This window comes from Podarcis melisellensis, assembly GCF_964234715.1.
Source record: "Podarcis melisellensis genome assembly, chromosome: 2".
In the NCBI taxonomy this organism is placed as follows: Eukaryota; Metazoa; Chordata; class Lepidosauria; order Squamata; family Lacertidae; genus Podarcis; species Podarcis melisellensis.
The window spans coordinates 64,375,186-64,402,924 of record NC_138529.1 but is presented as its reverse complement, the minus strand read 5'-3'; the positions used below and the strand labels follow the sequence as shown (position 1 = coordinate 64,402,924).

General features: G+C 40.7%; 1 protein-coding gene across 1 annotated transcript in view; it reads right to left on the bottom strand.

Moving 5' to 3' along the window:
- The window catches only part of SGCD (sarcoglycan delta), a 371,263-nt gene that overhangs the window by 296,457 nt on the left and 47,067 nt on the right, over positions 1–27,739 (bottom strand). Inside the window, exon 2 of the mRNA XM_081901134.1 lies at positions 1,506–1,561. The gene's annotated coding sequence lies outside the window, so the exon portion shown is untranslated. The remainder of the gene's footprint in view (positions 1–1,505; positions 1,562–27,739) is intronic.

Here is a 27,739-nt window from a genome sequence, read left to right as displayed (position 1 = left end):
AGTCAGTTATGCATAAAGAGTTGAGGCACAACAGGGATGAAGATTTGGATGTGTAATATATTATGAATGGACAACATCCCCATTTAGATGTGCATTTACACAGCATTATTTTTCAGTGTGATATGGCTTTCAATGCACAGTGAAATGTACATCTCAATCCATACTCTTGCCTAGATGGGCAATGTCACATGGGCTGCATCTGAGTAAAGGATTGTTGAATTGGTTGGATCAATAATAAGGATAATTTTATATCCTTCCATGGCTCCTATCTTCCTGTGAACTGTTTCATATCCTTTTGCAAAGGAGTGCAGAAAAACAGCAAAAGAGGGGCATTAGAAATTTATGTTTATGTGCAATATTTGGGAAGATGTGGTGTTCGAAAAAAATAATCTAATGTATGACCTATTCCATTTACCTAATATATTTACTAACAAACATTGATTGCTCCTCACTTCAATTCCACAAGGGCAACACAACAAAATTAGGCAACTTGGCAATGGACAGCACTTCATGTTCCATTTTCTATTCCTTATGGTAGAAATGCATATAATTGCTTTGGCAGCATACATGGGGAAAGAGGGTGTGCAGGAAATAACTGACCTTTCAAACAGTCAGAAAGAAGCTCAAAGATGCCTATTTACTGTAGCTCTCTTGGTGATTGATATTAACTATGATAGCCTCCATTCAGGAAGGAAGAATCTAGTCTTCTTATTCTAGGGTTTATAATAAGTGGGTTTTTTGGCTATCAGTAACAGGTTTTTAATGTTAACACTCAGCCGATCTGAAAGCATAGGTTCTAGCATTCTGAAACATGAAAGCAGGCTGCTGAATTTATGCCAGCATCAGCTAGGAGTGCCACATCATAATGGCCTTGTCTCTTTGGATCTAATGGAATTACCTGGTAGGTACTATTTTTCTTCATGTTTTAAATCAAAATAGTCCAATAAGGATCGAGCTTGCTCCAAGTATCTGTAGGGGATGAGGACAGAAAGTCAGGAGGGTATTTTACATTTCTTTTCTTCCATGTTATATATTTTTGTGTTTTTATATTGTAAACAGCCCAGTGAATAATCTTGGAATCCAAGGCAGCGTACATAGTCCCCAATCAGTTTCCTATCCAGGCACTGACCTGCTTAGCTTCAGCAAGATGGGGGCCTCATGTGCCTTCAGGCCACACTCTTAAAATGAAATGGAGTGTCCTGGAAAAGGCCCCAGCTGGATGAATGGTGAAGATGGGGAGCACTGCATATTCCAACATTTTGCAATATTGTGATATTAAAAATGCCGCTAATATCCAGGATTTGTGAAAAGAAGCATTAGTAAAAAGCAGGCAAGTTTTCTCAAAGCCTGTGAGTTTGCTCAAAAGCTGTCTTTTTGATGAGTAGACACCTGTTAATCTTTCAAGTAGATGAAGCCACATGGTGCACTTATCAGTGACAAATAGGGAGAAGGAAAAACCATTAGAGATAAAAGTCTGAACTGAAAGATGATAACATTTCACTTACCTAGGACACTGCCATCCAAGCTTGTAGATATCCTGGCTCAGATGGAGGGCATCTCTCTGTTTAATAATAAAAAGGAAAATAATTACTCATTTGGTGACAACAAATATTCCACAGTATTTTCTGCCTTCTTTGGGGGATGCTGTGCAATGCAAAATGGTTTTTTAAAATCCTGTCATTTAAACAGTTCGTATTATTCTGTGATGGCAGTGATCGACTATGAAGCATATCATCATCACCTTGCATGTGAATTCACTATGCAAGTCACTATGCAAAGGTTTTGTTTCTTTACCCCTGTCCAAGGGTAAATGGGTTATAAGAACATTGACAGGGATGATGTGAAAATTATGACTGCATATAAAGTATGATGCGAGTTATCATTAGGAGAAAAGGAAAGCTGAATTTGATTTATGTGATAATAAGCAGCAATGTTAAGTAGTTGAGACCGCATTATCTTGTGCCTTTTTAAAAGCTTGGCAATGGGCTGTGCTGTTTCCAGTTGTTTAAAGGCCCAGAAAGCACACAGCTAATCGTTTCTCATTTTGTTGCAGGCAAAATCTGTATTCCACAGACAGAACCATAAAGCTCATCTGGAGATTACACAAGGAGACCTAATTGAACAGGCTCTTCAGAGCCAACCCATAAAAGCTGCATGCTGATTGACAGGACTGAAAGAAGTCTTGAAGCAGTTTTTGGAGAAACAAGCCACTGATTTATATTTAGCAACTTTATTCAAAGGTTTTGTTTAAATGTCCTCTCCCAATCATCAAGACTTCATTTTACTAGGATTCAATTTTACCAGAGAGATCATCTAGATTTTCAGTGCAAGATGGAAACATTTTTTCCTGTGTGAGATGTACATTTGCAAGTGCATCTAGAGCAACCATCTTCTCACTTAAACACAAACTTTCCATATACATAAGCAACAGTGTCAAAGCCTCAAACTCATCTATCATTCATAAAAATACACGTATCTCCAAAACTCAAAACAAAACACTGACCATTACAATACTTTAGCTGGAAGTGTCTGGAAGGATCAAGTACAACAAATGAAAGTTCAAAGCAGACACATGCTAGGAGTCTCCATCTGTTTTCCAGAAATTCAGGGCCCAAAGTCTGCAAATAACTTAGTAGTTTAAGAGTTGCAACCCAATCAAAGCCATTTCAATTGATACATGCTCAGATTTTAAATCCAGTAATGTATCCCACAGGCATCTGGTTGGCCACAGCGAGAACAGGACCCATTGGACTGATACAGCAGTTATTGTGATGTTATATTGTGTTGTTATATTCTTATCAATTACACCAGCATTTTGCATATTTAAACCATATTTGCATATACACACACATCTAAATTCTCTGCTTCTCTCAGATTAGTCCTGGAACAACTTTCAACTAAAATAGTTTTCAGCTTTATAGAGTCTTACCTCCCATGTAACACATGACAAACATATACAAATGCAGATATGCATACTTATCTCTGTACTCTGTACCAAGCAAAGAAAGTGATGTTTCACACTCAAGAGACAAATAATCTTTTTTAAGTGGATAAAACACTCCGTCTCATACCAGCAACAGCAGTAGCTCTTCACTTCCAGTTGGATCAACCTACTCTATGGAGACTCACACAAAAAAAGGCCAATTCTGCTTAAGTGTGGAACCTGAAAGACCAGGGAGGGCAGTAGGCAATTAGTCAGGAGAAAAATGTTGACAGCAAGGTAAATATTTAACAGATATTTTTTGCAGGCCCGATGAGTGTGGCACTGTGGGTTAAACCACAGAGCCTAGGACTTGCCAATCAGAAGGTCAGCGGTTAGAATCCCCGTGACGGGGTGAGCTCCCATTGCTCAGTCCCTGCTCCTGCCAACCTAACAGTTTGAAAGTGCAAGTAGATAAATAGGTACCACTCTGGCGGGAAGGTAAATGGTGTTTCTGTGCACTGCTCGGGTTCACCAGAAGCTGCTTAGTCATGCTGGCCACATGACCCAGAAGCTGTACGCCGGCTCCCTCGGCCAATAAAGCGAGATGAGCACTGCAACCCCAGAGTTGGTCACGACTGGACCTAATGGCCAGGGGTCCCTTTACCTTTTTAAATAGGAAATTCTAGCCTTAAGAATAGTTTGCACGTACGGTATTTATTTATTAGCAGTTAAGAAGGGGTTCTCACTATATACTGCTTCCTTACAACAAAAACCAGTTAAAACATATAGTTCCACTATTGATCTTTTAATAAAACATTGCTGCAGCAAACTGTATCCTTTCAGATAATCATGCAGAATAGATTGTGTTAAGAGTATGCAAAATCTCCCCAAACAGAGGACATTTCTTATAACTTATTGTCTGCTCAGCAGTATGGGGGGGGGGGGGAACGGACCTGAAGCAATATAGGTTGGAATTCAGTATTTCCTCATTGGACTGGATCCAGTGGCTACTGCACTGTTGGAGCTCTCATTGCCTTCCTGCTACAGGTGAGGAGATGACTATGAGAAAAGAAACTATGCAACTGATGCCATCCTCTCTGAAGCCGAGTGGCCATTTGAATCAGGAATTGGTGGCCCAGGAATATAAAGTGCAATCGGAATGTTAATTTCCAAGAACATGCCAAATTTATGAATCCATTGATTTGCACCATACGCTACTGAAGGAGGCAAATACTGGCATTTTTGCAAAAGTACAATCCGAGAAATGAGACAGGTTCCTGTTTGCAATGGCAGATTGCTGATGTGATTTTTCCTTGGTAAATATCCAGCTTTTCATAATTTAGCATCAGCTGTTTGTACTTATGCCTCTTCTGCTCCTGGGCACCAGAAACACTTTAGGGCAGCTTGACAGCAGGTGTGTGAGCTCAGCAGTGAATGGAACCAGATCTTAAATTAGCAGCACTTGGCTAGCCAAGGCCTGTAATATACTAATCATAAGCTGAATGCTCCTATGAAGCAGCTTGATTTATCTATTTTCACCTTTGGATGCTTAGAATTTTTTTTTTTGAATTTGAACTTATTTTTCATTAAAACTTAGGTCATCAAAATGCTTAAGAATGGGTAGAAAGTAGTACACTATGTCATCAAGTAGCTAAACAAGTACAAAACTAAAAAGAGAACAGGGAGTGGAAAGCAGGAAGTGTCTAAACACTGAGGATGGCATTTTCCCTTCTTTTCAGCATTTCTCTCCACACATACCTATGGTTCCCTGCCCAAATCCATCCTAACAAGATCAGTGGAAGCAGCCTTATCACACTTTTATCACCTTTTGGATCAATGCAAATGCATACTATCTACACCAGGCTTCCTCAACCTAGGCCCTCCAGATGTTTTTAGACTACAATTCCCATCACCCCTAACTACTGATCCTGCTAGCTAGGGTTCATGGGAGTTGTAGGCCAAAAACATCTGGAGGACCGAGGTTGATCTACACTGTGTTTCTTTAAGTGAGATGAGCATTTGGGCACATATTCAAAGGCACATCCTTCTGAAAGCAATGCAGTGCAGATAATCAGCATCTATAAGTGCCTTGTTCAAGTAGAAAGGCTGGCAGTGGGCTTATATATATTTGATTCCATGGTGCTGAGTTCAGGGAAATGAAGATGTATTGCACACTGTATCCAGGAATATCCTCATTCAAGAGAAATGAACTGCAGCTACGTAGCCCTTTCATGTCATCAGGAATATGTGTTTACTTATACACTTTCTCTCTCTCGCCTGCACGTACACCCAGCTCCAAAACTATCTTGAAGCTTGGTTCAGGGCTCAGAGGATCAACACCGCAACAGAAGTTCCTCTCTTGGGCAGAACGTAGCACTGAGCTAAAGGTACATGTGGGAGCTCTTTTCATTTTCTTTTTGACATACAGTTATCATGGAGGGAAGGAAAAAGCTTGCACTCACAGAATGCACACCATGGGACATTGCATTCTCTGATGCCACCCCATAATCATTTAAATTGCAAATGAAGAGTGCCCTTTTACAGTTAATACATCATATGAGGAAGAGAAGTTAGGCTCAAGTCTAGTTTCCCACTCACCAGCTTTGCCCAAACCAACTGAGAATTTTACAGCCTGCCTGCTGGGTGGTTTGTTTGTTTGTTTGTTTTGCTAACAATATCAGAGGTCAGCATGAATGCACAAGGACTCCCACTAGCGCCGTAGGACTTTGATTCTATTTTCTCCCATCACCTATCTTCTGTATTGGCTTCAGAAGAACCCCCAGAAAAGTGCCCAGGGGCAGGAGAGGGTGACTGTTCCATCAGCAAGCAAAAATAAAAAATGCTTGCTTTGGCAGAGTGATCTGCTTAGTGCTACACTGAATTCTTCCCAATGTATGTTATTATTCATTTCATTTCTATACCACTTTATACTGTTAAAAAAAAAAAACACCAAAGCAGTTTACAACATGTTAAAACACAAAATAAAACATTACTGAAGAAAGTCAAATATAAAGTATACTTTCAATGTAGCATGTTTAGCCCCTTGTCACTGCCAGCAGACAGTTTTGGAGAAGCCAGAGGGGCTTTTTTAAAGGAAAAAAAAGCCTGATATGCTTCAGCAGGCCCCCTGGTATGCTGAAACCTACTCCTGCCATTGCCTATGTGTGGATATATATGATGCCAAAATAGGACAACCGTGAGCAATGTCATTGATTAAAGTAACAACAACAAAACAGAATGAGACTGGAATAGCACGTGAAAGATGTTCCATAAAGAAAATGTAAACCTTCAAAATGATCCAGTGTAATGAGTTAGCACTCCACACTGCAATGTTTTCCTATAGTAGATTCTAAAATATCACTATAAGATACATTTTTTAAAAACCACATTTGGATTGTAACCATCGTGTTACCATATTTCCCAGGAAAGTTGCCAATGAATTCACACAGTCAAGGTAAGAATTTTGTTCAGAATATTGAAATATATTTACTCAATATAGCATACCCTACAGAGTCAGTAAACATCAGAGTGGATGACATGTTAGGTTCATCTTATGCAGCATCACATTCAACATTTGTATTTTTCTTGGTTATAGCCAATTTAATTGTGATGAGCAAAGCGTCTTCAAACGTTGTATTAGATAATGCACCTGTGGGGACTTTAGGCATACAAAATAATTTGTATGTATCTGTGTAAACATATGTTTTCAAGTGCTTAAGGACAAACTACTTGATATAGAAAAAGAGCCAACACTCAAATCCCTCTTCCTCAGATAATCACTCTTTCACCTTTACAATAAACAGAAATTGCTATAGGAACTCCCTTTCCTGTTATCCCACCTTCTCTATAGATGTGTTCCACCCATTTCAATTGCCTTGTTAATACCTGTTAAGATAACACGGCAAGCTGCCAAAATAATGGCATTTCTGCAGGCTTGCCAAAGGCTTCCTCTAGATTACATTTTGTCTTTTTATATATGCGAAGAGAAAATATGTGCATTTCAGCAAACGGACGAACTGCTGCCAGGTGAACTGTATTGATTTAGCTTTGGCTATGTCAGGAAAGTATTCTCAGGATGGTAGCAAATGCTGTGCTGAATTAAAGGAAATCAACACCTTATACTATATTCTGTAGTGTTAATGTGGAACAGTGCTACAATTTTTTTAACCCAAACCACTCTAATTCCATCTCTGTAGAAAAGCACAGCATAGGTGTTAAGACTGGTTTCCCTAGCCTCTTGGTTTACAAGGTGCATAGTACTCACAGGACTAAGAGTGCTAAGCAGCTGATCAGTGCTATAAATACACTTCCAATTAAGATGACAATTTTCAGCAGCTTACCCAATTTAAAAGTCGCTGCATTCCTGACCTTGTGATACCCTTGTCAACAGCCACACTTCTCACATCTGTCTGCTAACATATTGCACCTGCGCAACAGTTTGCCACTTTCTTTGACCCCAGAAAAGGGATACATCAGTCCCATGATTGCTGTTCTTTCCCCACTTTTTGCCCCTGTCCCGCGTCTATTCTTAGCTTCTTCATGCTCAGCCCCCACCTCTCATCACTTCAGGCAGAAATCAAAGTGCAATGGCCAGAATTTGAGCTTCAATTCCCAGAATTAAAAAACATAACTTTTGAAGAAATGGTACAAAGGACCCTGCCATATTACAAGTGAGAATACTAGTCCATCTAGCTCTGTATTTGTCTGAGTGCCAGAGGCTCTTTGGGGTTTCAGGCAGGAATTATTCCCAGGCTTACCTGGAGGCCCCAGGCATTGAAACTGGGACTTTCTGTATGCAAGGTATGTGCTCTTCTCCTCAGGTCTAGCCCCATGATTCATAGGAGTATGAGAAATACCTTAGAGAAGCCAATGAAACTTAGTCATCTGGGGCACCTGGGAATTTGCAGTCTTGCCTTTACTTAGTTACCGTAATTAGGGTTGTTTATTTATCTATTTAAAAGATGTGGATCTGACCTAAATTCTGGGGCTTCCTTACCTGAGGTGAAATGTGAAGGTGCCACCCCAACCCACCAAAGCCTTCCTTGCCTAGGTCATGTGGTGCTGCCCGCAAAGCAGCAACAGTGGGTTCCAATGCGATCTCACGAGAGCTCATGGAGTGCACAAGATTTCATGAGACTTGGGTGAGATATCATCAGAAGCTGCCGCCACCATCACTTCCCCAGCAGCAGAGGCAGTGGAGCACCCATGGTGTTCCACTGCCTGAGATGGCTGCCCCCGCCTGCCTCATGGGTGGGCCAGCCCTGCCTAAATTAATAGACATGCTTGGTAAGCTGTGCTGCTAATTAGTTAAGTCAATTAACTGGCAGATATTTTTTTTTAAAAAAAAAAAAATATTTGAATTTATCAAGAGTGTTCACCTGTGGCTCAGCTATTACCAAACAAGAAATTGGAGTTGTCCAATAGCAGATGATTCTCCACATTTTACGTAATGCGTTCCACATATACATAACTAAAAGTAATGTGATTTTTCTACAAATATTTCAAAGTGGTAAAGAATCTAACTTGAAAGCAGAAGGTCCCCAAGTCCAATTCTCAGCATATTCAGTTAGGCTGGAAAAGCTACTGTATCTGAAACTCAGGTGAGCCATTGGAAGTTAGTGCAGACTATATTGAGCTAGATGGACCAAGGAGTGACTTGGTATAAGACAGTTTTCTGATTCATTTCAATTAATTCAATTTTCTTTCTCATTCTTCTGTTGAACAACAAACAAGAGTAAGATATTATTTCGAACATAATGGCCTACAGGTTTGGGTTTTTTGTTTTCTTTTACAAGATTCAATGATTGTCCAAATATGTTATTCTTCCTCCAGTTCAGTATGTGGAGTACAGATGCAGTCAAAGGCTTTTGTTATTCTGTTATTTTATTTTCCATGTCCAATTATGCACTAACGGGAAGGAATAGATTTGTGTAGCTACTAACACCTAAAACAGGCACAATGTTTGATAAAGCTAGACATTAAGACCCCAGGAAATCCGAGGGGGTTGGAGCAATCCTTGCATTCTAAGTCAGAAGGTGGGTGAGATTTCGTCTTCTTCTATTTTGCTGCACCAGCTTCTAGAAGCAGATATGGAGATATGCAGGGATTTAAACAGAGGCACCGCATGCAAGTGCCAGATTCTGCAGCTCCAGATGGTAGGCCTTGAACCAATGGATTCAGATTACAGGAAAAGAGATAGTGACTAAGCATTAGGAAAAACTTTCTGACAGTAAGGGGTACAACGGTAGAACAGACTACCTTGGAAGGTGATGGACCCTCTTTCACTGAAGGTTTTAAACAGTGTGTCATAGAATCACGTACAGTTGGAAGGAACCCCGGGGGTTATCTGCCCAATCCCTTGCAATGCAGGAATCTCAACTAAAGCATCTATGACAAAGGGCTGTGTGTGTATCTGTGTAGATTGGACAGACATTGCCAGAGGTTCTTTAGCTGTGATTCCTGCATTGCACAGGGTTAGAGTAGATGACCCTTGGGGTCCCTTCCAACTCCACAGTTCTATTATTGTATACATGTGGTTTGTTTTGTTTCTTCCCTGACTTTCTTCCATGATGGAACTTAAAAGTTTGCTCTCCAAACAGTGATTGGCACAAACTGATTTTAAGCTGTATTTCAGTCAATTGCTGGATTTTATGTTTTAATGTATTATATACTTTGATGTTAGCTGACCTGAGCCCGGTTTGGCTGCGGAGGGTGGGATATAAAATTATTATTATTATTATTATTATTATTATTATTATTAAACTTGATTACATCTTCAGCAAGGTCATAATCAGATCCATAATACATAATTTCAGTTAAATAAAAAGAACAGCCAAGGATCAGCATAGGACATGTGCCAATGTCTCTGAAACAATGTGAGGAAATTCAGCCACTGCATAAACTTGTGGTTTACCCTTCCTACACTATGGGTCCTCTAACCTTGACAAAAGCTTGTGTTTTCTGAGAGAAAACACGCGACTTAGTAATGTTAGAAGTGATTTTAAAGAGCAGTTTTTCTTAAGGTTGCCAAGGTGACATGTTTGCAAACAAAACATGGGAACTGCATCATAATATATTGTTAGTGCAACAGATAAGTAAAGCCTCCAAGCAAGATATAAAGTGGGGTTTTTTGTTGTTGTTTTTTACTGAACTTGCAAATAGATGTGGCTTACTTGACTTTACTGTATCATTCATTTCATCTATGCAGTGATTCCATGTTAAAAAGTTTGTGTGTATGTGTGTTTAACGGTAGCCCCCAATTCCCATGGGGGAATTGGTGTGATAAATTGGCATGCAAACCAATTTATGTTGTCTTAGAAGCCAGACTATGTTTTACATATAATCAGGAGGCCTCCTACAGTCGCAAAGGCAGTGTGGTGAATTGCCCCAGAACTATACATTTTCCATCATTATTCAGCTGGTTCCATATAAGTATACTTTTCTAAAATACACTTTAGAAACAAAACTTTGTCAAGGAAGTCCAAGTGAAATGAGCATATATCTATCAATACTTATAGCTTATTACACCACTTATTCCTAATTGGCCAAAGTATTAGACTTGTTTTAGATTCCGAGCCACCTTTAGTTTACCTTCTTTGAAAAATGCCTATTAATACAATGTATCAGGAAGTAGACTGAAAAAGTGAGGTAGATTGCATGGAGTATCCATCTTAATATTGGGTCATTTCTCAGTAGGTTTGTTCTTGTTACCCAAGGAAAGTAAATAACTTGGGAATTAGCAGCAAGGTGACACTGCCATGCACCTACCCCCATAAGCAAATCCCACAGCATTTACAAAGGGGTAAAATATTAAGATTGTAGCACATAAAAGCAACATTCTTAAAGAAAAACAGTAATTAATCATTGTATTTCCTTTTTATGAAATTAATTTAGTTACTGGTTAGAAAATAGAGGTAGAGGTAAAGGACCCTGGATGGTTAAGTCCAGTCAAAGGGGACTATGGGGTTGCAGTGCTCATTTCAGGCCGAGGGAGCCGACGTTTGTCCACAGACAGTTTTCCAGGTCATGTGGCCAGCATGACTAAACCACTACTGGTGCATGGATGACCGTGACAAGTGCCAGAGCACATGGAAATGCTGTTCACCTTCCCGCCATAGCGATACCTATTTATCTACTTGTACTGGCATGCTTTCAAAATGCTAGGTTAGCAGGAGTTGGGACAGGGCAACGGGAGCTCATCCCGCCATGGGGATTTGAACTGCCGACCTTCCAATCAGCAAGCCCAAGAGGCTCAGTGTTTTAGACCACAGCACTACCCATGTTCCTGGAGGTACACATGCCATTCATTTCCATTTAAATGAAATCATTTTAAAACAAGTGTGTTGTGGTGTGTGTTTATTTCTAAATTGTCCTGACTGGTATGCCATATAAGGAATCTAAGGGTCACAAATAGCTTAAATGGATGACAATTAATGAGTACAGTTTACCAAAAATTATCACTGCAAATTTGTAATTTTACAGGGGCCTTTTAGGAGATCCAGAACTACATGCATAACTCTGTCTAAAGAGAAAGGCTTTTAATGCTGAAATGTATGACTCAAAAGGTGACACAATGCCTTCCCCTTTTCTATACAAGAGTAGGACATCCCACCTTTAAACTAAAACAATCAAATACAATGTCAGTGCTATCATAAAATATGAATTTTGTGAGCCAAGCAGCATCATGTGAATTGCATGCAAATCATTACTGGAGACAGCAGAAAATAATATGGCTAGAATTTACACTGATTAGGCAGATTTAAGAGCAATTGTGAAGTTATGGATTAATTTTAAGTTGTGATTGATTGTCCATGGAATGCAACACAACCTTATAGTGATGGAATTAAGAAATGTAAGACTTTTTTTTTTAAAAAAAAGAAGAAGATAAGACAGATTGGGTATTATGCTGCCTTTTTCTGTAACTGCAGCAAAACTTCAGTCACCAAGCCTTATTCTAAAGCATCCTGCAATCTGTAGAATCTTTTCACTCATCAGCATCAACTGTGTCTCATTCTTGGCAGCTGCATGGTGGTACATTCCCTAGACTGTGTCATGCTGAGCATCTGGATCCTCATCTGATGCTCAGGTTTCTTCCCATCATCTCCAGGATACAAACGAACTTTGGGAGTCTGACCAGACCACTCAAAGGCTATTTTTCATTTAACGGTTGAGTGTCTGAATATTTCCCTTCTCCCTTCCTCTATCTGGAGCCCTCTTTAGAAAGGGTCAAAAGGAAATTGAAAAGCAAGCGGAGGAAAATTAGCAACACCCCCCCCCCAAATATACATAATCGCTTTTCCCTGTTGTCCACTATATGGTCTCTGCCACATCATTCCTTTTCTATCAGCATTGAGTCCTAGTACCAATCCAAAACACTTTATTCTTGTTTATTGTATGCATTAAAATATATTGATTTCAGTGAATGGGAAGGTTCAGATAAAAAACAAAGGGGAGTGTTTGGGTATGCACAGTGGATATAGCAGTAAATATGATTCAAGAAAGCAGTTAGAATATTCTAACAGGTTAAAAGGAAATAATAAACCTCTATTTGTAGCTAAATTACACACCCTATTAGATTCCATGTAGACCTCATCTTCTGCTACTGACCCACTGACTGAATAACATCATGCCATGCAAATTTGCTGTTCTGGAAGATGAAAAGACACCTCATAAAGGGGCAACCTGCAATTAGAATGTATAATTATACCTTGGGGCAGAAAGGAAGCAACCAGATTGCATTCAGCTACTCATATCTAAAGACATTGTATGGGGTTGCGATGTGGGGAGGCCCTGTGATTCCCACTTTCTAAGCCTCCTCACTCAGAACTCTGCTCCTCATGCCCCACTCTTAATTAGAATACTGTAACTTACAGTTCTGTGTACTTCTTTGCAATGGGGTGCAATTTGTGGGTTGGGACTGCCAGCTCCAGAATGACAAGGGACGCCTAGTCACACATGGGATTTTGCAGGGCCCTACTTGTTTCCATATGCCGCCCTGCCATCCCCGGAGGGGGCAGAGCAGAGGCCTTTTAAAAAAGGGATTACTGCATGTCACATCAGACTTCTTTCCTCATCACACCTCTCCACTTTGTAGTGGACCAGGTTTGTGCTTGGCAGGTGATGGGAAGAGACAAATACAAGTGGTGGGAGGCAGCTGCCACAAGTTAAATCTCTTGCTGCTACTGCCTCTGTCCCCAAAGGCTTTCTCCTGGCCAATATGGGTAGCTTCATTCCCAAAAAGCCTTGCATGCTCATGGAGACAATGGGGAGGCAGGATGTCTGATTCAGATAAGGAATTTTATAATCACCCAGGTCCTACTAGCATGTTTTTCCATGACTATTATATGCACAAGTTATTGAGAAATAATTCTCCTGTTTTACATCTATTTCCATGATTCTGAAAAGAGATTAGTCCTCCTGAATGCAGGCTACTCCATTCCACACCCAGGGCATCTTAGCCTCTACCTAATCACAAGATAAGAAAGTAAATTTCCCCTTCCACCATTTTATGAAGAATGGCTTACAGTATTCATGATTGATGAGAGAACAAAACTTATTAAACAGGACAAAAGCACTGCAATGTCCTAAGTTGCAAAGGTACAGTTAAACAACAAGGTTACCTATGTCTATCTGGAAATGAAAATCCAGGATGACACTTTCCTTTTTCAGAACATCCTTAACACTGGAAAGCACCATTTAAAAGTCTGCAGAATCACTTCATTAATATTTACTGCACATACCTTACTAGCAACCACTTACTGAAGATTAACCATTATGCTCCAGCTAGTGGTTTCAGAACACTCAGAATTACATTGTATGCTGTAAGTATTAAAATTAACTTAGAAACATGTAGTCCATTAGCTTGCTCTCTTTACAACAATAATCTAATTTTCATTCCCACAGTAATCTCATGTAACTGGCCTCCTTACTCCCTACACATGCACTGTGAATCTACTTTCTGGGATCTTGCAAAAGTGTTGCTGTTCTCTTTTCTCTGTGTGTTTTCAAAAAATCTTAACCCTACTAAAGGTAGGTTGGTACATTGGTTGGTTGCTTTGCTGTTAATGTTCATTAAGAATAATATTTGAAAAGATGGCAGAACCAGTTTTTTGAGGGGAAGCTAATGCAATTAAAACTGAAATTACTAATTAAAATGAAAACTACTGCAATAAAGGTGACTTGCACCCATTGCCTATTATTATTATTATTATTATTATTATTATTATTATTATTATTATTAACTTGGTTGCTAATAACACATTTATCAGCACATCCAGCTTGGCCCTAACTTACAGGAAATAAGCAGCTCTCTGATTATGTACTGCTTTAATTATGTGTGCATGGCCCTGGGACACTTAATATTATGTGTATGGTGTTTATGTTTGGTTAAAACTAGTATTGTTGAAGAACTTGTGAGGAATTGCAAGATCAAAACAACAAAACATATGGTGTATTTAAGATTCTGTTTTCATAGCCAGATGACTTTTGTTAGCTTCCTCTGAGTAAGTGTTCCGCTTCCCACTGAGTTTGCTAGTTGCATGTGCCACCTCTCTTTACAGAGAAGCACTGCTGTTGTGATGATTAAAATTAACTTGCTAAAGGAGTAATATTAATTAACTGAAATCAACATCCCATTCATAAGCACAAAAAACCCTTACAAACCACTCATTTAATCTCAGTAATAATTAACACATAGAAATATGCATAACCCTGATAGTAGTTATCCAATTTTGTAACAAGAGATAAAAAAGTGTATTAGCAGTGAACAACTACCTTGAACTGAAGGTGTGCAAATGAATGTAAAACATTTATAGCAGAAATGTTGGTAGAATTAATTCTACCCAAATACCAGTGAGTATCTGAATGGGAGGTTTGCAAGGCCAATATATTCCTGATCTTTTGGGTAATGGTTAAGTTCTTTCTATGGAATCATAGAATCATATTATTGTAGAGCTGGAAGGTACCCAAAGGGTCATCTAGTCTAACCCCGTGCAGTGCAGGAATCTCAACTAAAGCATCTATGAAAAATGACTATCAAATGTCTACTTAAAAACCTTCAAGGAAGGAAGTCCATCACCTCCTGAGGGAGACAATTCCACTGTTGAAGTGCTCTTACTGTCTGAAGGTTCTCCCTGATGTTTAGTTGGGATCTCCTTTCTTGTAACTTTAATCCATTCGTTCAAAACCTCCAGAGCAGGAGAAAACAAGCTTGCTCCATCTTTATTGTGTCAGTCCTATAGATATTTGAATATGGCTATCATATTTCCTTTCAGCCTTCTCTTTTCTAGGCTAAACATAACCAACTCCCTCAACTGTTCTTCATAAGGCTTGGTTTCATAAGGCTTCATAGGGTCTTGGTCGCCCTACTCTGCACATGTTCTAGGTTTTCAATGGTTTTCCATGTTCTTCTTAAATTGTGCACAGAACTGGACACAGTACTCCAGGTGTGGTCTGAACAAGGCAGAATAGAGCAGGACTATTACACGGGTGGCGCTGTGGGTTAAAGCCTCAGCGCCTAGGGCTTGCCGATCGAAAGGTCGGTGGTTCGAATCCCCGCGGCGGGGTGCACTCCTGTTGCTCGGTCCCAGCGCCTGCCAACCTAGCAGTTCGAAAGCATCCCCAGGTGCAAGTAGATAAATAGGGACCACTTACTAGCGGGAAGGTATATGGCGTTTCCGTGTGCTGCGCTGGCTCACCAGATGCAGCTTTGTCACGCTGGCCACGTGACCCGGAAGTGTCTCCGGACAGCGCTGGCCCCTGGCCTCTTAAGTGAGATGGGTGCACAACCCCAGAGTCTGTCAAGACTGGCCCGTACGGGCAGGGGTACCTTTACCTTTACCTTTATTACTTCTTTGAGCTGGGCACAATACTTCTGTTGATGCAGCCTAGAATGACATTAGCTTTTTTTGCTCCTGCATCACACTGTTGACTCATGCTAAGCTTGTGGTCTACTAAGACTCCTGGATCCTTTTCTCATGTACTACTGGCAAGTCAGGTGCCCCCCCCCAATCTTATATTTGTGCAACTGGTTTTTCCTGCCTAAGTGTAGAACCGTACATTTCCCCCCATTTAAATTCATTATATTAGTTTTGGCCCTGTTCTCCAATCTGTTAATCCATCTTGAATCCTGATTCTCTCTTCTGCTGCATTGGCTACCCCTATCAATTTTGTTTCATCTGCAAATTGGATGAGTAGTCCCTCAATATATTCATCCAAATAATTTATAAGGACATGCAACAACGATGGGTGCAGGGCAGAGCCCTGCAGCACCCCACTTGTCACTTTTTTTACAGTAGGGTGAGGAACCATTAGTCAGGGATCAAGACATTACTCAAAGACCACAGACTCTCCAGTTAAGGAGCCAGACCAAGTTCTGGGCTCTAGGTCTGATGCACATCAGGATCACTGCATTTGAGACTACCAGACAGGAGACCGCAGAAGAACCTCCCAGGCCACCAAGGCTAGAACCAGGACCCTCACAGGAATTTTTCAACATTTTTAAATTGTCCCTCAGGTGCCTTGGCAGAAAGGTGGTATATAAATCACACACACAGCTCCCCCAAATTACTACTTTTGCATCAAACATGTTCATAGGAGAACATTTGCAACAACCTTTGCACAAATGAAGCTACTATCTTTGTCACAGTAGTGTCTCCAGAAAGAGCTACAAATTGGTCCTGCATGAACTCCAGGTTCTCCCGCAAGAAGAGGAGGCACCGTCAGTGCAGCAACTCTGGGGATACATGGTACAATAAAGTTTTAGATCTTTGTCTTAAAGAACTTCATCAAGACTTTTCAGTTGTTTGCAAGAGTTGGTTTGGTTTAGTTAAGGAAAAGTTTACAGGTCATGGAATGAAATACTGAAGGCTGTTGCTACTTGAAAAATAAATTCCAATTAGGTTTTTCAGTCTAGAGGTAAAGATAAAGAAGAAGAAGAAGAAATGAAAATCTAATCCGAATTGAGGGAGTTTGCTTAGCCAATTCCGCATAGTTCTGCACAGCTGGCTAAGCTAACGGATAAACTAAGAGAGGAGGACAAAAAAGGACTTTAAAATTAGAGTTTGGGAACCATTTACAGTTTATTTGCAGAAACAACAAAATGGACTGGACTCACTGGCAGGGTTTGAATAAACGTTCACAACTTTATTATAGTAACAGACATTTTAGAGAATGATAAAAGAATTTATTTTGATACAAAGCAGGATACAATAAACAAAACCAAGTAACTCAGTAGAGGGGGAGTTGAGCGAAGTCTGAAGGAGGAGAGGTAGAACATTTGTATATATTTTTCTGAATGAGATTCGCAATTTTTATTTGTTATAAAACCCAATAAATATTTAATTTTTTAAAAAAACAACGAATTGAGGGAGGGAGTTTAATTTTAGCTGACACAACCAAATATCACATCTGCCAAAAGGCAAGAGTCAATCTGATTGTACTTGGATCTCCATTTAAAGCTGTGTAGACTAATGGCGGGTGGCGCTGTGGGTTAAAGCCTCAGCGCCTAGGACTTGCCGATCGAAAGGTCGGCGGTTCGAATCCCCGCGGCGGGGTGCGCTCCCGTCTTTCAGTCCCAGCGCCTGCCAACCTAGCAGTTCGAAAGCACCCTCGGGTGCAAGTAGATAAATAGGGACCGCTTACTAGCGGGAAGGTAAACGGCGTTTCCGTGTGCAGCTCTGGCTCGCCAGAGCAGCGATGTCACGCTGGCCACGTGACCCGGAAGTGTCTTCGGACAGCGCTGGCCCCTGGCCTCTTGAGTGAGATGGGCGCACAACCCCAGAGTCTGGCAAGACTGGCCCGTACGGGCAGGGGTACCTTTACCTTTACCTAGACTAATGGCAACCAACCAGAATAAAATGACCAACTGTGATACTTGTGATCAAGTTGCATGGGATCAACTGTGATCAAGTCAAATGATATTTGAGTCCACCCAAATGTTCAGGCATAAATCTACCTGCCTTTGTCATTTGGACATTGTACCCATTTCGTGGCTATTGCCCCACAAAAAGCACACACAAGGGCCAGGCTTCTCAGCTTACTGGAACGTGGCGGCTATTCATGCAATAGCCAGTTCTGCAAACTGCGGCACAACCTGCTGGATCTCTATTTTAAAATGCCTGCCCTTTAAAAATAATTTTCTGATTCCTAATCATTTTTATAATATACAAGAAGGTATATTTGCATCTGAATTATATTCTGAATTAAATAACAAGCTATGGCTGGCAGAGCAGACTGACCTTTTAGAAATGTTCAAAATATTTCCAGCAAGCAGGAGCAATAGCAGAAAACATATCTTTAAAAGCCAGGCACACACACTCTATACTCCACAGGAGATAAAGAAGAACAGAGTGTCTTTGGTTCTGGCAACCAATTCTTGCAGCATATATTTATTTATATTTTCAGGGTCGTTAGCCACTCTGTACCAAAAAGATTAAATATTATATTTTGATTAACTCTTTGATTCTTGTACTCAATGTTCCATGTAGGAATTTCCCATTTCAGTATCTTCTTAAGTTAAAAATATCCCTATGCACTAGTCACTGAACAGTGTACTTAAAATACAGCCTTAAGAAAGATCTGGCAAACAGGAGTAAGCTTCCATAGGTCTATGTGGTATGCAGAACTTGTCTTTCTCTAACACGGTAGCAATTGCACACCTAAGAAAGCAATTTCTCTCTTACTAGTGTTTTTTTTTTTAAAGCAAACAAACAAACTTCCTGATTGGGGGCAATTAGCCAAGAGCTAACTAGTCAGCTTTGTAGAACACTTTATAGTGTTATACTGTTCATTTCTCAATCACTTGATCTCTAGTGTGCTTATGGCAGCTTCCCAAGTATACCCAGTTATTAATCTACCTTTCCTTGACAAACTCTCTCTCTCTCCCACACCTAACCTCTCTCCCCCACACCAGAATCCTCACTGCAGCCTGTTTGTTTTCCATAAAATGGGCATTTTTCTCACTGAACATAAATCTACCATCCCTTCTAGTCAGAATCTTTAACATGTCATAAATATTAAAGCAGTATACAACAACACAGGAACACAGAATGTCAGAAGATACCTTAAACCAAAGCTTTCCATACAGTGTGCCGCAACACGTTAATGTGTTGGCTGCAGTGTGTAGGTGTGTTACACAAATGCTTCTGGGGCCTGAAAGGGGTTAGTTTAACCTCTGGTTTGCTAGTAAAACTGAATTACTGTGTTGCAGAATGATGCATGTCTAAAACGTGTGTCACATGAAAAGTTTAGAAAGCTCTGCCTTAAACTTATTCACAGTCCATAGGGCAATCTAGCTTAATATTGTCCGCTTTCCATGATTTCACACAGTGCATTCCCAGTTCTACCTGGGACCTTCCGAGTACAAACCACTGAGCTACACCACTGCCTAAAGGATCACACGGTACCATGTACCTTGCCATTAAATAATAATAATACAGCAACCTGGTTTCTCTTTCCAAAATTAGGACATTGGAGGTGTAATGGAGGTGGCAGCCAGACGCAGAAACAAGTGGGAAGAGCTTGGGAAGCTAGACCTGGAGAACCTTGAGAGGGTCTCAGTGGGATGGAGGTAACGGATTCCAAATCACAAGAACTGTCAGGTCCTGGGGAGGGTCCCAGAGCATGGGGTGGCAGAGATCCACCCTCTCAGGCAAACTCTCACAAGTGCCTCCCATTACCTTCATTCAACATACGCCCCCTCAGCTTCTCCAGCTGAGGAGTGTTCCCATGCGACCTTCTCCTGTTACAGGAGCCTCCCCACCCTGCCTCCATCTCCTAGTACATGGAGATGCCAGCAGCACAGCACACTTAGCCAGCCAACTAGAAGTACCTGTTTGTCTGCCCAGTCTCAGGACTCCAGCCACTTACAGGGGCAAAATGCTGTGACTACCTTGACCTTCAAAAGGAAAGTGCAAGGTGTGCACCACTTTTTCAATGTCTTAGCTTGTACCTCGCCATGTCTTTGACCTCTCATACAACTGCTGATCCTTGCAATGTGTGTCTTGTCATATGTATTCCACTATGAATATAAAAGCCTTTGGCAAAACCATGAGTTCTGCCAGGAAGAGCCAAGATAGACATGGGTAAAAGATGGACAGATGTTGCTTATACTCTAACGGGGCCTAAGCTAGATGATGATTGGAAATGAACATTGGGGTTGTGGTGAATATCCAATGTCAACCCAATGTATAGCTGCTGTGAAATTATTCATGTTGAGGATCATTAGGAAAGCAATTGGAAATTGTTCTGCCATTCATGCACATCTATAGTGCAATCACACTTCTAATAAAAAGGTAAAGGTAAAGGTACCCCTGCCCATACGGGCCAGTCTTGACAGACTCTGGGGTTGTGCGCCCATCTCACTTAAGAGGCCAGGGGCCAGCGCTGTCCGGAGACACTTCCGGGTCACGTGGCCAGCGTGACATCGCTGCTCTGGCGAGCCAGAGCCGCACACGGAAACACCGTTTACCTTCCCGCTGGTAAGCGGTCCCTATTTATCTACTTGCACCCGGGGGTGCTTTCGAACTGCTAGGTTGGCAGGCGCTGGGACCGAGCAGCGGGAGCGCACCCCGCCGCAGGGATTCGAACCGCCGACCTTTCGATCGGCAAGTCCTAGGCGCTGAGGCTTTAACCCACAGCGCCACCTGCGTCTCACACTTCTAATACTAGGTACAATTCTGGTAACAGGATCTCTGAAAGGATATTGTAGAAATGGATCAAGTTCAGGAAAGGTCAGCCAAAATTATCAAGAGGCTCTTCAATGCAATATTGCAATGTGGCTCTTAAGTTTAGAAAAAAGGCGAGCAGGGAACAAGATGGAGGGGTGGAAAGTGATGAAGGGTGTGAATTGGTGTGAGAGAGGTTTTCTTCCTTCTCACAATGCTAGAACCCAGGGTCATCCAGGAAAGCTGAACGATATGAGAGTCTGAAAATAGAAAAAGAAATACTTATACACACACTGCACAAACTATTGAATTTGCTGCCACAAGATGCAGTGTTGGCCACAAAGTTGGACTGCTTTAAAAGGGGATTAGACACCAGAGGCCTTTCTCCTGGGTATGGTCGGCCAATTGGTGCCAAAGAAGGATAGAACTTTATGTACGCTACAACAGCAGCAAGAATACTCATCGCAAAGTATTGGAAGACACAAGATCTACCCACCTTGGAAGAATGGCAGATGAAAGTGATAGACTATATGGAACTGGCGGAAATGTCTGGCAGAATCTGAGACCAGGGAGAAGAGTTGGTGGAAGAAGATTGGAAGAAATTTAAAGACTATTTGCAGAAATATTGTAAATTTAATGAATGTTAAAATGATGTTGGATTGAAATGAAACGGCTTTAGCAACAAGGTTAAAAAGAATATGGAATAATGGATTGATAATCAGACGAAAATACGAAGTTATAATATGTTAAGATATAGAATTAAGATAAAAACAATGAGGGAAAGGATTTGCTGAATTAACCATGTGAACTGGAATACAAAAAAGGGAGGTGTGAGGAGGTCAGGAAACAAGTAAATGAAATATAAGACATGAAAAGATTGATCTGTTTTTAATTTTTTAATTTTTTAATTTTTTTGTATTTTTCCTTTGTATTTTTGTACCTTTGTTTATTTTTTTTGGTAACTTTTTTCTGTCTGTAAAACTTCAATAAATAACATTTTCCAAAAAAAGGGGGGGGGTTAGACAAATCCATGGAGGATAAGGTTGTCATGGCCACTAGTCATTATGTTTATGTATTACTTCCAGTATCTCGGGAAGACTCCTGAATGCCAGTTGTTGGGGAACATGAGCAGATGGGTACTATTGCCCTTTTGTTCTGGTTTCAGTATTCCCATAGGCATCTGTTTAGCCACCATAAGAACAGAATGCTGGACTAGATGGGCTTTGGTCTGATCCAACAGAGTAATTTTTATGTTCAGTTTTCTCTCAGACATTCTATAAGGAGTGAAGCACTGTTGATCTTATGTAGTGGACTGTCAAGAGAGAAGAAATGAATTTTGAAGCTATTTCTCCATAACCAAGTCTGTGTTTCCTTGGGAATGACACATCCAACAAAGCTTTTCCTTTGTGAATACTTCTTTATAACTTAGAATGTTACTTAGAAACATTTGCACTAAAAACCTGCTCAATTTTAGATGGTGTTTACTGGAAAATCTAATTAATAAATGTAACCACTGTCTATAATACTAGAAACACTGGTCTCTCTGATGCAATTTTCTTCTTGCTTGTATTAACAAGGCACTTGAGTTACCTCAACATTTTCACTATTCCACTAAATTATTATTTTAATTACTAGTCAATTTTTCAACTTTGGAAAGCAAGTTATGCTTACAATAAACAGTTGTAAAGGGGGAGAGTTTGTGACTCTGGTATTTACTCCATAGTTTGAAGTCATGGATTACCAGCAGTTAATACATTTTTAATTAATATTTGTATAGTATCTGTGGCATTGAAGTTCCTGGATTTCAAGGCTCTTCCACAGTAACAATAAAAAGGGAAAGTCCATTTCATAGCCTCTACTGAGAAACCAGCTCCACTGAACATTTCCTCTCCCTCAACTGTCATCCAGCAACAGAATGGCCAATCCATCAGGCTGCAGCAAGGATCAGAAGAGAAGCAGCACCATCATCAGCTGAAGGCAGAACCTTAAGGCTGTGTCAGGCTACTATTAGCTCTGTCAGGCTTCTTCCTCCATCATGTGTCACCTGGCAGAAGCCGTTCCATCAGGCTGCAGCAGAGGGAGAGATGGGAAGCAGGATCAGCAGCTAAGACACACCAGCAACTTTTGACTCATCTTCTCAAACCCGTTTCCATTCCAGCTGAATTCCATTTTGCGTTTGCTTTTTCTTCCCTCTTTTAGTGTCACATATTCTAGATTGTTGAAAGAGTAGGACAAAATGCTCTAAATAAATAATTTCCAAAATATTTGTGCATTCCCACACAGCAACTGTATGGCATATCCTCCTCACTCCCACCAACCATTGCTTCACATGGCCCTGCAGTTGAACCAAAAACTTGTAGCTTTTACTGCATTTTTATTCATTACAAGTCATTGTTCGGTGGCACACAGAAGAAGAAAACATAAAGCACAATAAGTAAAAGGTCAAAGACATAGGCTTATTCAATTCTCCCCTGGCTTCTCTTATGCAGCACCATACTCACTGTACAATTGGATATTTCAGGAGGTTTAACACTTGACATTTCAGATGAAATGTCAGGAGCATTATTGTGAATCTCCTTTTGATGTTAAATCTTTAGCACTGCCCTACTCAGTCCATTCCCTTTCCTCTCATATCCTAGTATAAGGCAGGAGGGCAGACATATTACTACTGCCTACTTGCTGTAGCAGGTACTCAAGATTTAATGTTTTTGTGCTCTTTGAACTGCTCGCACCTTCAGCTTGTCCTGTCTCTAATACACTGCAGCCTTTTCTACTCATAGGAGACGTGACATGCCTAGAGTCTCATGTTGTTTCAGGAGACGAGGAGAAAGTCTTCTCCATTGCTCAGCAACTCTCTATGGATTTCGGCTTGGGCTTCTACATAGGATTATACTGTAATTGGTTTTTTTATTGTTATATATTCTATTTTAACAGCTGGGCAGAGAACATCTGTTATGGTGCAGCACAGAAATATAGTTAATAAATCAACAATAACAGGATTGCCAGGTTACAACCCAGTGATGCTGCCTGATCATTTAAAAATGCCAATGGCATGAGAGTGTATGCAACTACTAAGCTTCACATCCCCTTCTGGAGATCGAGAAGAATTTCAAAAAATTGAGAAGTGTCAGAAACCAGCTCCCAACTTAGCCATTATAAGCTTAGCCCAATCCTTCTCCTTGGCTCTTACTGCTCAACACCATGTCTTCTACTCAGCACCCTCCTACTGATTTACTTTCCCAGACAAACAACAAAAAGGGAGAAGGGAATAACGCCTCTGCTAAAGCCAGAAGGTGCTTAATCTGTTCTTGAATGCTAAGCTGTTTCCTGCAGATGTGAATGAGAACTACTCCTTTTTACTTTGAGATGGAAGAATGAAGGTTACCAAGGTTAACCTGAGGGTTGTTTCTTCTAAGCAGTTCCTCACTTTGTATTGCAGATTCTAAGAATACTTGGAGCTGAATCTAAGAATACTTGGAGCTGAATCTCTCTTTATAGTGTGGCTTTATTCCTCCCCACTCATTTATAGGAGGATTAAATAAACTACAAATAAACTACAAACTACAATTCCCAGAGCTCCCGTGGAAAGCAAGGGTTTGAGCAACCTCAAGATCTTTAAGACACAAGCTTGGAAACTTAAATTGGGTCCTCACTGCAACTCATACCACTGCAACACACACACAACTTTTAAGTGCCATGGAAAAATGGGGAGGTGGAAACGAGCAAAAGTGAAAGCTGGTGACACTGAATAACACCTATTAAGTTTCTTCAGAGTATTTTTCCAAAAGTCTCCAAAAGATTCACCATGCTTCAAATTGGTATGGACAGGTTTCATAAATCTTTAACCCATTCAATCCATTTCCCCCTTTGCTGACCATCCACACACAAGTGACACACAACTACTACTATAGCAAGCATGATCTCTGTTATGGCTTTAAAAAGGTATGAGAGAGGGATAAATGTAGATAAAGTTGCAGAAGAGATCATGGGCAGAGTGGCAGTTCCTGAACACATATTAGCAGATACCCATTGGTCAATTAGTGTAACTACCATATTCTTGGAGATTATCTGTAGACAATGTTGCAACTGAGTTTCACCAGTGAAATTTAAAGAGATTTTGGTCATTCCTGCTCAGGAAAAAGATATGGGAACAGCATTTGTCTTATTGATGGGTGCATTCATTTACAATCAACTTTTAAAATTATCTTGGAACCTATCTGAAGAACCTGTACAATATTTACCAGAGTAATACCAATTTCTGATAAATACCAAAGCTGACTGTGATAAGAATTTCAGGAGGTGGTTGTCTACTGAGTTTCACACAACCCTATAGAATGTACATGACTTGCAGATCTTCAGCTACACAATTTTTCCCATATACACTTTGAGATTTTGGGTGGGGAGCAGTGGACCATCTCTTAAAAGTCTAAATGAGAGGAAGGGCCATAACAAGGGCTAGAACACTTCATTAATATGCATAAGGATCCAGCTTCCATCCCTCACATCTTCAGTTACAAAAGGTCTGAGCCCTGCCTAAGACCTTGCACAGACGTTGCCAATCAGAGTAGACAGTACAGGCTAGGCAGACCAAAGGTTACAGAGTATAGACAGAATAGACAGTATAGACAGTAATAACAGGATGCATTTTAAAGGAGAAAAAATGTCCGATTCAGATATAAATTTTTAAGAGATATTGCAGATACAAGAATAACTTCCACATACATGCAAAAAAATGGTTTTGCAAACCACTGACAGGCAGAGCTCGCATTTGGTCATTTAGAGAAAGGATTTGTCCATGAGAAAGATGTGAATCAGCCACCCATACATCACATGTGTTGAAGTTGAGTGATTTCACACAGAGGACAAACAGGAAGGGAATGAGGCTTCTGTAACCTCCCCCCACAACTCCAGCTAACCTTTGCTGTGTTTTGTTTTGTTTCCATGCCAAGTCTACCAACAAGCTTTATTTAGGAAAGAAAAGTACATGAGCAAATATACTTAGAAACAAATCCTGAAGCTACTGTTTACAGGTAAGAGAAAGAAAACAAATACAGGTTCCAGCTGTGTGTGGTGGTTGGGGGAAGCAGAAGTCTTTCATGCCTGCTTTTCATTTTTTTAAGAAGGTGAGGAGATTCAGCATGGATTACTTTAGAGAGAAATTAAACAAATACGTTGTTCAGGTCTATCCATGTAAGCTCCATCCTGATAACGGAATTGCCAGAAGCTTCCAGCCTGATTCAGCCCACCTCCAGTCAATTTGGCTCTTTTGTGGTTGCTTGGCTGCTCGCTGCCTATTAGATGAAGCTTCAAACTGTTCATTACCCCCTGCCTATTTATGTAAGACACAGCTGTGATTGTGTCTGACATTATTAAGATGTGATACCTCGTCTGGGACCCTTGAAAAGCTAGAAGAACATGACAGCTTTAAATGGGGGGGGGGGGATTTAAACCAGAATTTGTTTTTATTTCCTTCCTCCAGTGCTGTCCTGGAGCATGAGTGGAATTTCTGGAGGGGAATTACCGGTATAACACAGTTCTGCAATACTACCAGAAAACTGTGAAGCAAGTCTGTTGTTGTATCACCTAGCAAAGGAAGGTTCCAACTCTTTGAGGCATAGGGAACTGTATTGCAGTCTTTAGGAGACCTACACTCAAGGTCTGGTTTGGGTCTTAAGTTCAGATACATTGTTAACTGGGGAAAGGGTTTTTTTTGGGGGGGAGGGAGATACTGACCAGCGGGATTAGGTTTCACTAAGGCTGAATTACATTTGCCTGAATGGAACCTGCCCAATATATTCCCCAAACCAGCACACCTTGCTTTGGTTTGGGAAGGGCAAGTTATCAATTAAGCCTGCTGGAGGTAACAGGAAGCAATGCCAAAAGGAGTTTTACCTTTGGAGTGTGACAAGAGTGAGGCTTGCCTACTCCTTTCTAAGCCAGAAAGCCATGATGTGTATTAAAAAAAACTAAAAAAACAAAAACTGATCCATACTGTGTCTTGGTTTGAGGGATTGTTTAGTTGCTGGGCCAGAGAGACAAACCAGGGTTGCTGGTAGTGTATTGCCCACCTTGCTGCACTACAACCTCTTTAACCAAGTTGGCAGAGGTAATATTGGATTTGGTGTTGGGGAATTTCAATTATCCATGCTGAAGTTGCCTAAAATGTACCAGCTTGGGACTTCATGGTCTCTAGTACAACCATTGTTGTTATCTCAAAATATTAATGGATCAACACATGTGGCTAGGCATATTCCTTGATCTAGACTTTGTCACAGATAGGACTGGTAATAATCTGTTCATTTGGGTGGGGGCGCCTCACTTTATGTTCATTTTCATGGACAGACCATTCCCTGGTGAGGTTTGGGCTGAGAGTACCTACTCCACTCTGCAAGGAAGGGGGAGCCTGTTGAAATGGCCTACACCCACAGACTGGTGGAATCTGATGGATTCCTGAATGCTCTATAGGATTTTCTGGCTGGCATTCTTGTGGAGGCTCTTGTTTTAGGGTGAAATGGTGAGATACACACATCCATTGACACAATTATTCTTGAGTGCCCTTGCTGTTACTATGGAGCACACATTCACCTTGGTACCCCAGTGACCTGTATGCAATGAATCAGGAGGGCTGGTGGCTAGAGCACAGGTCTGGACTTGACCAAATATGTGTGAGGCTGCACCACTGTGCCCACTATGTGACAGCAAGCAAGGAAAACTTACTTCTCCACTACCATTGCATCCACAAGTAGCAGTTTGGAAGGTCTTTTTTGAGTGGTGAAAGAACTTTTGTCATCTGGCCCAGAAGGCTATTGCTCTGATACCCTCAGAGGCCTTCTGCTACAGTGTTGAAAGAAAAAGAAAACATATGTTCTCAATCATGGTAAGTAAACTTTAGATCTCCTTTCACCTTAGCTTAATTTTAGTTTCTGAAAGCCAATATATAGGTTGTTGCAATATGCAGGGCTATTTTTTGCCAATGTGCTTATCATGAAATATTTGTCACAAAATTGTTGCAAAATTGTTAAGTTTTAATGGCTGTAAACCACCCTTTGAGATACAAAGTGCTTTGTAAAGGTAGGGTGTAGATTTTCTAACACCACAGTTGCACTCCTTACACAGAAGGGATGTCACAGTGTGTTACATTACTTTGCCAGTT